Source organism: Drosophila novamexicana, unplaced genomic scaffold (genome assembly GCF_003285875.2).
Source record: "Drosophila novamexicana strain 15010-1031.04,08,12 unplaced genomic scaffold, DnovRS2.1 tig00004554-arrow-pilon, whole genome shotgun sequence".
NCBI classification, from domain to species: Eukaryota; Metazoa; Arthropoda; class Insecta; order Diptera; family Drosophilidae; genus Drosophila; species Drosophila novamexicana.
The window spans coordinates 1,851,194-1,864,859 of NW_020825051.1; the positions used below are offsets into that span (position 1 = coordinate 1,851,194).

At 42.7% G+C, this 13,666-nt stretch overlaps 1 protein-coding gene across 11 annotated transcripts in view; it reads right to left on the reverse strand.

Annotated features, from left to right (window-relative positions):
- The window catches only part of LOC115769924, a 103,804-nt gene that overhangs the window by 67,088 nt on the left and 23,050 nt on the right, over nucleotides 1-13,666 (reverse strand). The window lies entirely within an intron of this gene.

Here is a 13,666-nt window from a genome sequence, read left to right on the forward strand (position 1 = left end):
CTGTGCGGCTTGCTGGCGCCATGACGCGCTGGGCGTGGCGGTGGTGCCTCTTCCAACTGCTGCTGCTGCTTCTTTTGCTGCTTATCCTCGCTGGTCTCATCGGAGCTGGGAATACCACCGACCCCGGCGCCGCTATCAGCGACCCAACTTATGCAACGTTCACCGCTCGACTGCTGCTTCGGTGGCAGCTGCTGCTGTTGTTGTTGCTGTTGTTGTTGTTGCTGTTGTTGTTGCTGTTGTTGTTGCTGTTGTGGTTGCTGTTGCTGATGTTGTTGTTGCTGCTGCTGTTGCTGGAGCAAGCGATCCAGCGAGCCGTGATGCGTTGTGGTGAGCACGGAACCCTCGCCAAGCGACTGCAGCCGGCACTGAGCATTGCAGATGCAGACGCCGGTGCGTTTCTTGCTGCCAAAGCGAAACAATTGACTCGCCAGCTGGGAGACATTTTCACCGAGGCCCAAGCCGCTGCCGCTGCTGCCGCCGCTGCCGGCGCCGGCGCCAGCGCCAGCCCCCGCATCCCTTCCCGAGGCCGTTGTTGCTGATGTCAAACGTGCCACCGGATGTGAGACGGGTGTAATGTCGACGATCACGCAACAGCAGTGTAGCGAGAAGGTTTTCTTGGGATCTGGGGCAACGCTGCTGCTGGTGCTGTTGCTGCCGCCGCCGTCGTTGTTGGCAGCGTGCTGTTTATTCTGGTTGTTGCTGCTGCTGTTGTTGCTGCTCTGGCAGTTGCTGGCGGTAGCGGCGGTGGCGGTGGCGGTTGCGGCAACGCCGACGCCAACGTTGCTGCTGGCGCCGACTTCGTGGGCGGCGTTGCTTTTGCTGCTGTTGTTATTTGGTTCGCTTGATTGGCGCTGTTCGTTGTTTGTTTGATGTTGTTGTTGTTTTTGTTGTTGTTGAAGTTGTTGTATTGGGGCGGCCAGAATGAATTACAGCAACGGCGGCAACAACAACAACAGCAGCAGCAGCAGCGTTGGCAGCTTTGGCAGATATGGCAGATATGGCAGCTATGGCTATTTGCTAAATTCTTGGGCGTGGCTAACTTGTTCCTGTTGCACTGAGGCGTTGTTGCGTCTATTGTTGTAGTTGTAGTTGTTGCTGTTGTTGTTGTTGCAGTTAGAAATGCGTTTTTGTTGGTTGATGTGGCTATGTTTGTTGCGCTTGTTGTTGTCGTTGTTGTTGTTGTTGCTGCTGCCATGCATTTGGCTTCGCAGCTAACGCATACACACAAATCGACGCACGCACACGCACGAGCTGCACATGTATGCGTGTGTGTGAGTGTGTTATTTATTTGGCGATTAATTAAACTAAAAGCTCATTTATATAATGCAGTCATTTATTAAACAGTTGTTGGTTTTTTTTTTTCGGCAATTTATTTATTTATCTATGAGTGCGGGTATGTGTGGGTGTATCTCGCACACACGTCGCACACATTTATCTATAATTAATTATTTTTACTTGTTGCGAAAGGCTGAATGGCACCACAAAAAATTCGCAAAATTATATGAGTACTGAACACATTCGTTTTCGGTTTCGGTTTTATTTTTGTTGCTCTTTTATTTATTTGATAAACTGTTTATCTGTGCGTTGTTGCGTGCGTAGTTTCATTTGCCGTTGTTGTTGTTGTTGCCGCTGTTTTTTTTTTTTTGGCATTTATTTACAATTAATTTAATTATGCTTGCGCTTTAAATAGCTGTGCGTTGTTGCTTTTGTTGTTTTGCTTGCTTGCTGATTTCATTAATTTTATTTATTTATAGTATTTTTTTTGCATGTTCGTTTGTTGCTCTTGTTAATTTGGTATAATACATTAATTGCTACAATTATTGAAATTACGCATTTAAATGCCTGGCAACATTTTCTGTTGCCCGCTTCTCGGCGCACCGTTTAATTATTTAGTTTACTTTCTGTTGCCTACTTTTTAGCTGAGCGGCAGCCTTCAAGCCTTGCGCCTGTTCAGCTGCATATTTCAGGGTTAGGCTTTTGTGTGCATTTCAGTTTATTTTTATATACATATTATATTATATATATATATGTATATATATATATATATATTTTTTTAGGCACAAGGACACACACATTAGTCCGTCTGTGTGAGTGTGTGTGTGCTGTGTCTGCTGCCTTTAATTAGCATATAAAAAGACGAGCCACCCAAAAAAAAAAAAAAACCGTGTTGTATGCTTTGCAAGTTTTTAAATTTCAACTTGAAGCTGCCCCAAAAATAAAAATAAAACATTTTTTTATTTATATTCATATTCATATTTTGCTCTTGTGTTATTTTAAAGTTTTGCAACAACAGTGCAAAGGGGCGCGGTGCTAAAAAAGTTTTTGCACAACTCTTCTTGGTGCGCAAATATTTTGTTTGTTATATTGCTAGCATAAATTTGCTGGCTATCTGCACACACCGACGCACACGCACACGCACACGTACACATACTGAGAGTGGGAGGGGCTGCTGTTAGAGCAAGATGCGCATATATTTATAAGCGCATACATAAATACTTTTCTGGCCGGGCTGGCGAATGCATAAATTTTCCCAACGTCATGTATGTGAGAGGCACCAAGTCACATCCTGTAGCCCACGCCCCGCTCTTGACTTGTGTTTATGCAAAGCACAACATAGCTGTTGAAAAAGCAGCCAAAGTAGGAGCAGCAGCAGCAGCAGTAGTAGTAGCAGCCGCAGTAGCAGTAGCAGTAGAAATGCGCAAAGTTTTTCGGTCTGTTGCCAAAAGTTTGCTTGTTAAGTGAAAGGATTATATGATCCAGTATGTTTCTTGTTGTTTTTTTTTTGTGTTTTGTTGTAAAACTTGAAAAAATAAGTTTTCGTATTTTTATGTTATGCCAGTTTGTTGTTACTATTGCAGCAGCTCCAGGGAAAATCTTGAGAGCAACGCCTCGAGCTGTGTTGATAGTTTTTATAGCCTACTTCTTTTTTGGAGGGGACGTTGCACTGAAAAAAAAAACAAAACACAAACAAGAAGATGCTGCGAGCTGCGAGTCCTGAATTAGTGCGTCTTAGTTGCTTTCTATTTTATTTTTATTTCATTTTGTTGTTGGGGTTGTGCGGCTTACGCGCGTGCAAAAACACACACACACACTCACACAGACATAATAAACTTTTGGCCAGCTTGTAGCCGTTAGATGCGAGTTGTCGATAAGTTTAAGTTGCCATGTGTTTAGTTAAGATCTCCCCTTGCCACATGCACGTGCGAGTGTGAGTGTGTGTGTGTGAAGCTCAACTAGTTGGCAACTGTGCTTGGTTGGGTGTAGGCCCCAAAGGTGCTCGAGCGCATTTGTTTAGCAATTTTATCTTGATTCGCACAATAAAATTAACTCCTGCGCCCAAAGTTTTAGTTGTTTCTAGCCCGCTCCAAGCTTTAAATGACATTATTATAGCTATGAGCGTGTGCGTTTGTATCTAAGGCAACTGTAATAAATTATTTCGATTGTTTTAGACCCACGAAAAGTTTTGGCAGTTATCTTGGCGTATATTTGGCAATAGGCAATAAGCGAGAGTTAGGCGAAAGTTTCGGCACGGAGGTTTTTAAAATTGAATTATAAAATTATGCAGCAGCTACGCAGATAAGCAGCTCTATAAAGATGCTCGATTAGCCAAAAGGGTAGCTGTTGCTTAAAGTTGTTTATATTTTGCTCTGTTAACCAACATTCTGAGCTCAAAGTTTTATCTATTTGAAGCTATTGTTGCTTGAAGATATATGAGATATATAAGTTGCTTGCTCTTCAAAAGATGCTTTGAAGTTGAGAAGCAACAAATTCGTTTTAAATATTTCGTGGAATATGAATAATGTCAGCGTTAGGTTAATGTCTAAACTTACAAACTGACACAAAACATGTCCAAAAATAAAAAATTCTCTATCCAAAAACAGAGTGTTGCATTAATATATATTAATATAATGCACTTAGTGTGTGAATCACAAAGTTTGTCTATTTAAGCTATATTCTAAGAAGTGCTTAACACGCGCTGAAAAGTAGGCAACCGTTTTTTGCAGTCGCTCAGAATGATATGAAATGAGCTGGAAGAGTTTCTGTGCTGCGCTTGAAAGTAGGCAACGCTTTTTGTTCAACATATTCGCAGTAGCAATATTGTCTAGAAAAACAGTTTTGTCGGGGGGAATTACTGATAGCGGCAATGGCTTCGTTTACTCGTTAAGGCTCTGCGGCCATGAAGTGTGTTGCCTAGAAGCTGCTTGTTGCTACTGCGTTTGCTGCTGCTGTTGCTCTTGTTGTTGCTGCTGCTGTTATTGTTGTTGTCGGCTAGCAATTTGAAATCAACGAACTGGCTGGGACAAATAAATTAGATTTCCGCATAATTCGATGGGCAGCCACAGGCACTAATGAGAGCAGCAGCAGCAGCAGCAGCAGCAGCAGTCGAGTGTCTACGCCTGGGCAACATGTGTCTGTGTGTGTGTATGTGTGTCTGTGACTGGTTGTTGCTGTGCATTTATTTTTAGTTAAATAAATTCTAATGAATTTATCAACATGTTTTAATGCATTTAATGTCAGCGCACACCCACCCACAAGCACACACAAACACACACAAACACACACACAGGCACACACAAGTGAGGCACACACACACGCACACAGACGTGCAGTCATAAATATAAATACGTTTAATGTTAGTAAAAACAACTGTCAAGTACAAGCAGCACAAATATGCCACACTAAATGTCGCTAGCTCTCTCTCTGACTGCCATTTAGCCAACTGTTTCACTCGCTTTGTCTCGTTCACTATGTGTGTGTGTGCGGTTGTGTGTGTGTGTGCGGTTGTGTGTGTGTGCTTTGGCAGGCATGACGTTGATAATATCCTTGCACATGTATGACGTTGCTGGCTGGTTATCCTTGCAGCTGCGACTATTGCTTTTGCTACTGCTGCTGTCGTTACTGGCAACGGCAACGGCAACAGCAGGCGCTGCCTTTTCATAGTGCCACAACAATTGTTGTTGTTGTTGTTGTTGTTGTTGTTGTTGCTGTTGCTGTTGTTGTTGCTGCTGCTGTTGTTTCTGCGCCCATTTGCTTGTTGATATGTATTTTATTAGCCAGTCAGGGCAAGCAAAAACTTTTTGTGCGTTGGCGTTTTAAATTTTCGCTGCGCGTGCTAAAAATATAGGCAAACAGCGACAACAGCAACAACAGCTGCCTGGCTGGCTGTTAGCCTGGCCAACAAAACAAGCGTCAACTACAATACACGAATCCAACGGAACGTAGCCTAGACTCAAAAACTCAAGTCTCGAGTTTTTTGCTTTCTGTGTTTTATATTATGTTTCTTTCTCTCTGCCTGTCTCTCTTTTGTGCACGCTGTTAAATGTCTCTGTTTGTTGTTGTTGTTGTTAGTATGTGTGTTAAGTGCGTTGGTATTTGCGTGTTTTTCTTTTCTTTTTGCCATTGCCCCGCACCGCTGCACAGCTGTGGCATTTTTCAACATTTTTTACGTTCAACTTGTTTTATTTTTTAATATTGTTGGTTTTTGGTTTCGTTTTTTTTTTTTTTTTTTTTTTTTTGGAAAACTCTGCACTTGTTAATTTGTGTTTAATGGCGATTGGCCGAACAATTCTCATTTGATTTCTGCACACAGGCACACACACACGCATACACGCGCATTTTTGGGCGGCTGCGTTGTTGTTCCGATTTTACTTCATTTCTTTGCATTTTTTTTGCTCATCTTTCTTTTTGCTTTTTGCGTTTAACTTGTGTGCTAAATTATATAGCCTGCGTCGATTTCAGAGCGCTGCGTGTGTCTGTCTCGGATGCTGTGTTAGTATTCGTAACTGTGTGTTTGTGTGTGTGTGTGTGTGTGTTGCTGTTTTGTAATTTGATTTCTTTGCCGCCCGCCACCCGCTGTGGCTGTAGCCGTAGCTGAAGCTGAAGCTGTAGCTGCTTTGCTTGGCTCACTGCTGCTGACGCACTTTCCGCACTTGACGGCCGACAAAGTCGCATTGCGAAATGTTTTCCATGCATTCGCTTGATTTTACATTTTTTATATTTTGATTGTTGTTTGGTTATTTTCCTACGCTTTATTTTGGTTATTCGAGTTTTGGCTTCATTTGTAAGCAGTCTCTGGATTTGCTTGCTTTCTGTGTGTTTCGCCTCTCGCTACAAACACAAGTGCATGAAGCGCGCAAACAGCTCGCGACGACGTTCCCGTTGTGACTGATTTTCACCACACAGCACAGGCAGCAGCTAAGCGCGACGCTGACGATGGCCGCAGCCGACGCGCCAAAAGAGAGAGAGACAGACTGAGAGAGACAATTCGCCTTGCATTTGCAAAATTTGACTCTCGGCGTCTGGCTCGTTCGCTCTCTCGCTCTTTTTCTCTGTGTCGGGCAGGCGGCAGCCTCGTTAGCTTTCGTTTGTTTTATTGTTGTTGCTGTTGCTGCTGCTGCCTCTGCTGCTGCTGCTCCTTGCCCCATTTCGTGTGTGTACAGGCTAAGCTTATGCTCGCACACACACAAACGAAAGCGGGTCGTTGCTAACTCGGCTGCTCTTGGCCGCCGCTCAAATTGTTTATAACAGTTTCGTCACATTTCGTAAAACATCGTTACTTCGCTTTTATTTACGTAATCAGCAAAATCAAAAAGCTTTCACAGCATCCGTCGCGGCTCGCTCTCTTCTGCTGGCGGGAGTCACATGAGCGCGGTGAAAAGCTGCCGCCATCAAGCTCAGACTTGGCTGCTTTCGTGCTCTTTGATTGAACTGCCATTAAGAGAGCGGATGCTGTTTTAGTTAACAGCCCGTTTAGTCACATTATAAATCTCTGTGAGTCTGCAGTGTATGAGTATGTGTCTGTGTATGTGTGTGCTCTGTGCCCAAGCATAATTTACAAATCAGACGACGACGACAACGAAGACGACGACGACAACGACGACGACAACAACGTTGTCGACGTCATCAAAACCAAAATGCAGTTATAATGCACTTAGGCAGTTCTGGCGGGGCAGAGCGCAGCGACATTTGAATAGAGGGGGGTTGGTGGTGGTTGGGTTGCATGGAGCCAAAGCACGCTTGACAGCTGTCAGAGGGCGAGGCATAGCTGGAAATCTCAAAGGTGTTTAGTCAACATGAGCAACAACCACAACAGCAACAGCAGCAACGAGCAACAACAAGCTGAGGTTTTGGTGCGGTAGGTCGGCTGCAGCTAAAATTAAATTTATTCATTGTTGTCTTTGGAGCCAGCCAGCAGAAGCTGGCGAAGCAGCAGCTGAAGCTCAAGCAGCTGCTCTTTCTGGCTGCTGTTGCTGCTGTGTGCACTTAGGATTTGGCTCTAGGGCGTATTAAAGCTTTTACAAATCGTAAGCATAATTTATTTTGTTAGTCTCTGTTACAAGTTTTTGGCGGGGTGAACTGCACCAGCGGCAACTTAATAGAATTGTTTAGCAGCCACTGCTGAAGTAGAACTTGTGTGTGTGGCATGGAGTTTTTGGGTATGAAATTGCGAAAGAGCCATAAGACTAAGTTGTAAGTTGTAAGTTGACTTAGAATGGTTGTTCTACTAAAAGAGCAGTTTATGGGCATGTGGCACGAGGCGACAAATGAGCTGCATGGTAAGTATGCGGCTTAAAAGTTGCATCTAGCTGTTAAAATAAGTTCAACTACTTGTGCCCGTAAAAGTAGGCAATAGTTTTGTCTTAATTGACATTGTACAGCGTGTGCCCATAAAAATAGGCAACAGTTTTGTCTTGATTAACATCTTGCATAGCGAGCCCATAAAAGTAGGCAACAGTTGCCCATTAACACAATTCCCAATTCGTATTTAAAATACACCATTTATTTTGTTGTTTATAGCGGTTTAATTACAAGCAACAATTTGGGCCACAAATGGCCCATAAACAGAATACCTCTTGTTTTTTGGCAACGCCCCCGCAATGTGCATAGGTAATCACAGGCAAACGAAAATGGCTTAAGCTGGCTCAAGTAAGTCACATGGTCTGCCACGCCCACACACATACGCACACACAGACAGAAACACACACACACACACGTAGAAATACAAACACAAACACAACAGAATTATAACACATACGCAGGCATTGTCACCCAGTTTTCACAGCACATAAATATTTTTGCTTGCAATAAGAAAATAGCTCGAAATATGTTAATAATGAGATGGGCGCGAGGCAAGTGCGAATATTATTCATACATATCCAAGGTTTAAGGCTTGGACAATATAGGCAGGGCGTGGGTGGGGAGGAGGTGGTAATGCAAGCAGTAGGGCTGGAAACGGTGGCGGATTGCGCTGTCAGGGGGAGCACAGGGCGAACGGACAAACAGCATCAGCAGCTGCGAAAATTATATGTGTGAAAATTGTGAAAGCCCGGCAGTAAGCTGCAGAAAATCTACATAAGTCGGTCAAGGACACTGCAGAAGGCTGCGGCTGCCACCAAATTGCCTTTAAATATAATTATTTTCCTTTATGCGTCAGTGACAGGCACACATACATACGTATAACTGTGCATGTGTGCGTGCCTGTGTGCGTGTGTGTGTATTGGTGTGCTGCTGCCTGCCAGCGACATTTACATTTGTACCACACACACACAGACACACACAGGCGAAGACACGGAGAGGCATACGCAAAATAACTGTACAGAGAGGCCAACGTCAACGGCAACGACAACGACATCGGCAGCGGCAGCGGCATCATCCATCGCATTTCGCTTGTAGATACTCAGCCAGATAAGAAAAGACACGTTTATGACGTCAGTAAAGCATTTTAGGCCCACATTTTTGCAGCCTGACACAAAATGTTGCCAGTGCTGCTGCTGCTGCTGTAGCGCGCGCAAATATCAGCAGCAGCAGCAATAGCTGGCCCCAGCAGCAACAACAAACAATAATAACAAAAAGAGAGCGTCGCATTTGCTCTTTGGTTTGCCGCTTAAAAGAGAGGGCAAAGCTTTTGCTGGCTCTTTTAAAATAGTTTCACATCAACAACAGCTCAGCTTGGCTTAGCTTGAACTCTCACACTTGCTCGCTCTCTCTCTCTCTCTCTCTCTCTCTCTCTCTCTCTCTGTCTGCCTCTCGTCCTCTATCCTTCGCTCGGACTCTCTCGCTCTCATCTATAACCATAAAATCAAATCACAACAATAACCATAACCATATAGCAAAGATTTAATAACTGTGATTGGAATTTGAAAAATGAATTTTTCCTCTGTTCGTTTTTTCTACGTTTCGTACAAAAATTGTTTGTCTTGTTTTTGTTGTTCTTGATTTTTTTGTTGTCTTCTCCTTTCTTTTTTGAATGGCCTTCAGCCAAGCCCCTGCCCCAACCACGTAAGCCCCCCTCTTATTTCTTTTTCGTGTCATTTCGTTTCGTTTGGTTTTAGTTTATTTACGTGGATTATTTAATGGATTTTGCCGTTATGTCGCTTACGGATTTGGCATTGAATTTCCTGTGCGTAGCGGAAACCTTTGTAAATATTGTCTATGTAATTGGAGCGCGCGCAGTTTTTATGGATGTGAAGATGGAATTATTATTATTATTATTTTTATTTCGGTTTGCCAAATTAAACAGATGAAATATTAAAAAGAAATGCGCACAATTTGTGAAAATGTTAGATAAACAAAAATCTTGATACATTATGGATTGAGAGTCTTATTTAAGACTTTGGTAATTTAAAGAAAATATCAGAAATGGCAACTAAATATTAGTTTGTTGATGTTGACTTCAGTTTGTGGAATTCGTTAGGAATTGTTTGTATTGAAAGGGTAAATAAAACTAGAAAGAAAGTATTCCATCATCCAATATAAATTTTATTGATATTTGTAAATACTATAAAATATTATAGTGTACGAATATTATAATTTATGCATTTCATATTGGGAAACTGTTAAAAAGACGAGCTTCAGTCAATTTCGTACGGTTTTTTTTTTTTTGTTAATCCCAACCATGTCATAAAGTATTATTAACCCTTTTTTGTACGCCCATAAATATGTTCTTCGACTGCCGACTTGGCACGCACAACAAATTCCGCAACCGCAAAAAAAGAAATCGGTATTTAGCCATTTTTTATAATTTCCGGGCCGGCAATGTCCGCTTTCATTTCCGCTGTTGTCGTTTTTTTGCAACAATTGCAACAAGGATAACATGACAAGATTTATTTGCGCGCCATAATTATAAAGTGCCCGGTGGGCGCTACAATTCTAGGTCCTTTTGTGTGCCAGTTCATTTTGTTTACTTTACACGCCGCACGCTAAATTTGCCAAGCGCAAAAAAAAAAAAAATAAAAATAAAAATAAAAGAAGCCGCGGGGGCAGCGTTGCGCCTCAAGTTGCCCCACGGACACGCAATTGGTGGCAGTTAGCGTTTGCGTCCGATACGGTGCGCAATTTCTAGGCCAAAGCTCCGTCGAGCTGTGTTAAGGGCGCGGATGGGTGCACTGGTGAGTCGTGCGAGCGGGCGGGGCAGTCGGGGCATTCGGGGCAGGCGTGTGCAGGCCGCAAGCAAAGTGCTGGCTAGAGCCTTTGACAGCTCAACATCAGCGGCAGCAGCGGCGGCCGCGACGTCTGTCCAACTCGTGGCAAATCTCCGAGTGTGTCTATCTCAGTGTGTGTGTTTGTGTGCGTGCGAGTGTTGGTGTGTGTGTGTTTGTGGCGGGTGCAAAAGCTTCTGCGGCTGTTGGCGGTATTAAACACAGCCGTCGCAGAAGTGTTTTGAAATCCAATTACCAGCGCAAATTTAATTTGTTGCTGCACTCGAAAAAGTTGCCAACTTGCCGCTGCCCGCTGCCCGCTCGCTGATAGGCTATGAAAATTGTTTAGCTGCAATAAAGGGCAAGCCGAGGGGGCAGACAGTGGGGGGTGCGGCTTGTCGACTGCTGCCTGTCGAGTGGATATCAGGCACAGCTTTTGCGCCTCTTTTCATTTTGCAGCTCGAGGCGTTGCTTCTGTTCTGTTCTGTTGTTGTTGTTGTTGTTGCCCCGCTTGGTGGCATCATCAAGTGGTCAGAGTGCAAAGTTTAATTTGAAAAAGGTTTTTTTTATTATTATTATTATTATTATTTTGTGTGCGTTTTATTTTTTGCGCTCAGTTGTTGCTGAGGGTTGTAGGTGTTGCTGTTAGGTGTTGAATTATGAGTAAAGTTCATGAGCTGCAGACGGCGTCGAACAATTTATAAGCCAAATAAAGCCATGTTATAGCCATTGGCGGTTCGGGGCCATGCCCCAAAGCAGACACGCTCACCACGCGCCAAGTTGGTGTGTGCGTGTGTGCTTCTGTCCGTGTGTGTGTGTGTGTGTGTGTGTGTGGTGAGTAACGTTTGCGCAGAGGGCGTTTGCTTTGCTTTAGTTTGTTTTGCACTTAAGAGCATTTTGGCGGGCCTTTCACTTGTTGTTGGCTCTGCCGCCAGCTGTTAGCTAACAGCTGTTAGCCTGCTCGCATTAACATTTACATTTAACAGACACGTTTCTAGTTAATTGCCCAGAAGTCTGTTGCAATGATTGAGCATTAAATATGTTTAGTAACTGGTCAGCTGACTGGCATGACTTGCAGCTACCATATTTTTCATCTACTTAACATTATTCTTCTGAGTGGTAATCAAGAAATTGCCGACCCTTTTTCCAGTTCGGTTCGTTTTAAGCAGATTTAAAAGCTTTGCAATATTCATAAAGATTGCGAGGCGGTGGGCACAACGTCATTTTTATTGTTGTCGATTATGGTGAAGGTTTCTGCCCTTGCCTATTTGTGTTAGCTTATTATTTATATCTATATATATGCTTTGCGTGTGTATCTGTAGATTTGCCAGCTGCTGCTGCCAACTAATTGTTGGGCTATGTGAAAACTGAGCACTTGCCCATGAAGGCAAAGGCAACATAACAATTGCCTTCACATCGAGACTTCCTGCAGCGTTTTGACCAGCACGAAACGCCTAGTGTAACATGAACTAGCTGTGCGTCGAACGGGTCAGAATGGGTCGGGGGTAATGATTCGCTGTCTCTTACAATGGGTCATAATTTGAGAGCGCTGCGAGTGCGAGTCTCGAGTCTAGTCGAGCTGGCCGTGGCGATTCGAGTCGAGTCGACTCAACACTTAAGCACAATGCCCCACTAAATTACAGTTAATGTTTATTTCTTGGCACCAATGACAGTCGGAGGCAGCGAGCATCCAGTCGGGCAGTCGCCCGGTTGGACCACAGTCATGCCCAGGGCTTTGTTTATTCTTCTAATCTGTCTGCTCTTTTATTTTTTTTTTTTCGCTACCCCGCCCTGTAGACCGCCCTGTCAGTGCTGGCTATCGCATGTTGTTACTGCATTTCGATTGTATCTTTGACTGTTGGTGTTACTGGGTTTTAGTTTTGGTCGTTTGTCCTTTGCTATTGCCTTTGCCTTTGTTTTATGCTGCTACTTCCATGGCTTTGGCTCTGGACAATGCTTTATTGAGTTATGGCTTGCATGCGGATATCCGCAGACAGACAAACAAAGAGAAGGGGAGACGGAGGGAATGGAGAGAGAGAGAGAGCAAGGGGCTATAAGAGATACAGTCGCATTTATATAAATAACCAACTTTGTTATTGGCTTTGCATTGAGGTGTCGTGGCCAAGATTCAGCCATAAATTAGCAACATTTTCAGTGGCCTCATAAATTCCAAAATTGTGCAAATTCAATTCTATATATATCATATGCTATAAATACTTACCCGCACTGTGCGAACAGTTCAAGAAAACAAAAGCAAATTGCACTGAAACTTACCTGAAAGAGAGAGAGATGAAATAAATTAGTTTATTCAACTATTTTCAAATGAATATTTGATGTATATGGATGATTTATTGCCAATTTATTGTGAATTTATATGCAAAATTTAGCAGAACTGTAAAATGATCAATTGACATAACTCTTTTGACTGCCCCAAAAAGTAGGCAGCACATTTATTACAAGTGCACTTGAAGATTAGTTGTTTAAAAGATAGATGAAAAAGTTTGAGAAATTGTTTTTCATCTGTTTGTATGCCAAATCAAACTTAATAAATGAATATCAAGGCAACTAAACAATCTGGAGCAGAAACTTATGACCAAGAAGACAAATGTTGCTACACAGGTTTTAGTTAGAAGGAATATAAATATATCTGCAACACTTTTGAGGGAGATTCAGCCTCTTAGCACAAGCAACTTGGTCCCAATCCTTGCATTTTTTGAACCAACTTTTGGTGTGGCTGGCATTTTTGGGCACAGCTCAAATTTAGCCCGCATCTTGTATATGAAAATATTGTAAATATAAAATTAAATAGTTTCCTTCACATTTTGCACATAAATTAAACAAAAAACGAGTTCAAGACAGTGGCAAAGAAGCGTTCGCATTTGCATCTAAAGTCAGGAAGCTGTTTAAAACCGTGAATCGAACCAGCGATTTCTTTTTATTTAAACCTTCTGGCTTCCACACTATTCAGCGCTCACTGTTTGTAGCTTAAGTTATTCAAAAACTTTGCTTCCAGCTTGCGTCATTGTCATTTAGAGTAAAAACTCAATTTGACTTTGTTATTTGATTTGCCAAATTAGAATTGTTTTTATTTTTGTTGTGTGTACCTTTTTCGTTAGTTTCTTTTGTTTTTTATTTTTTTACGTCCGGCCAAATTTAGAAACTCAAGTCGGCGCATAAAGTTTAAAATTTAATCTCAGCATCACGGGAAAAAAAAAGTTAATTTGCAACTTTGGACTAATCTTCGCTTG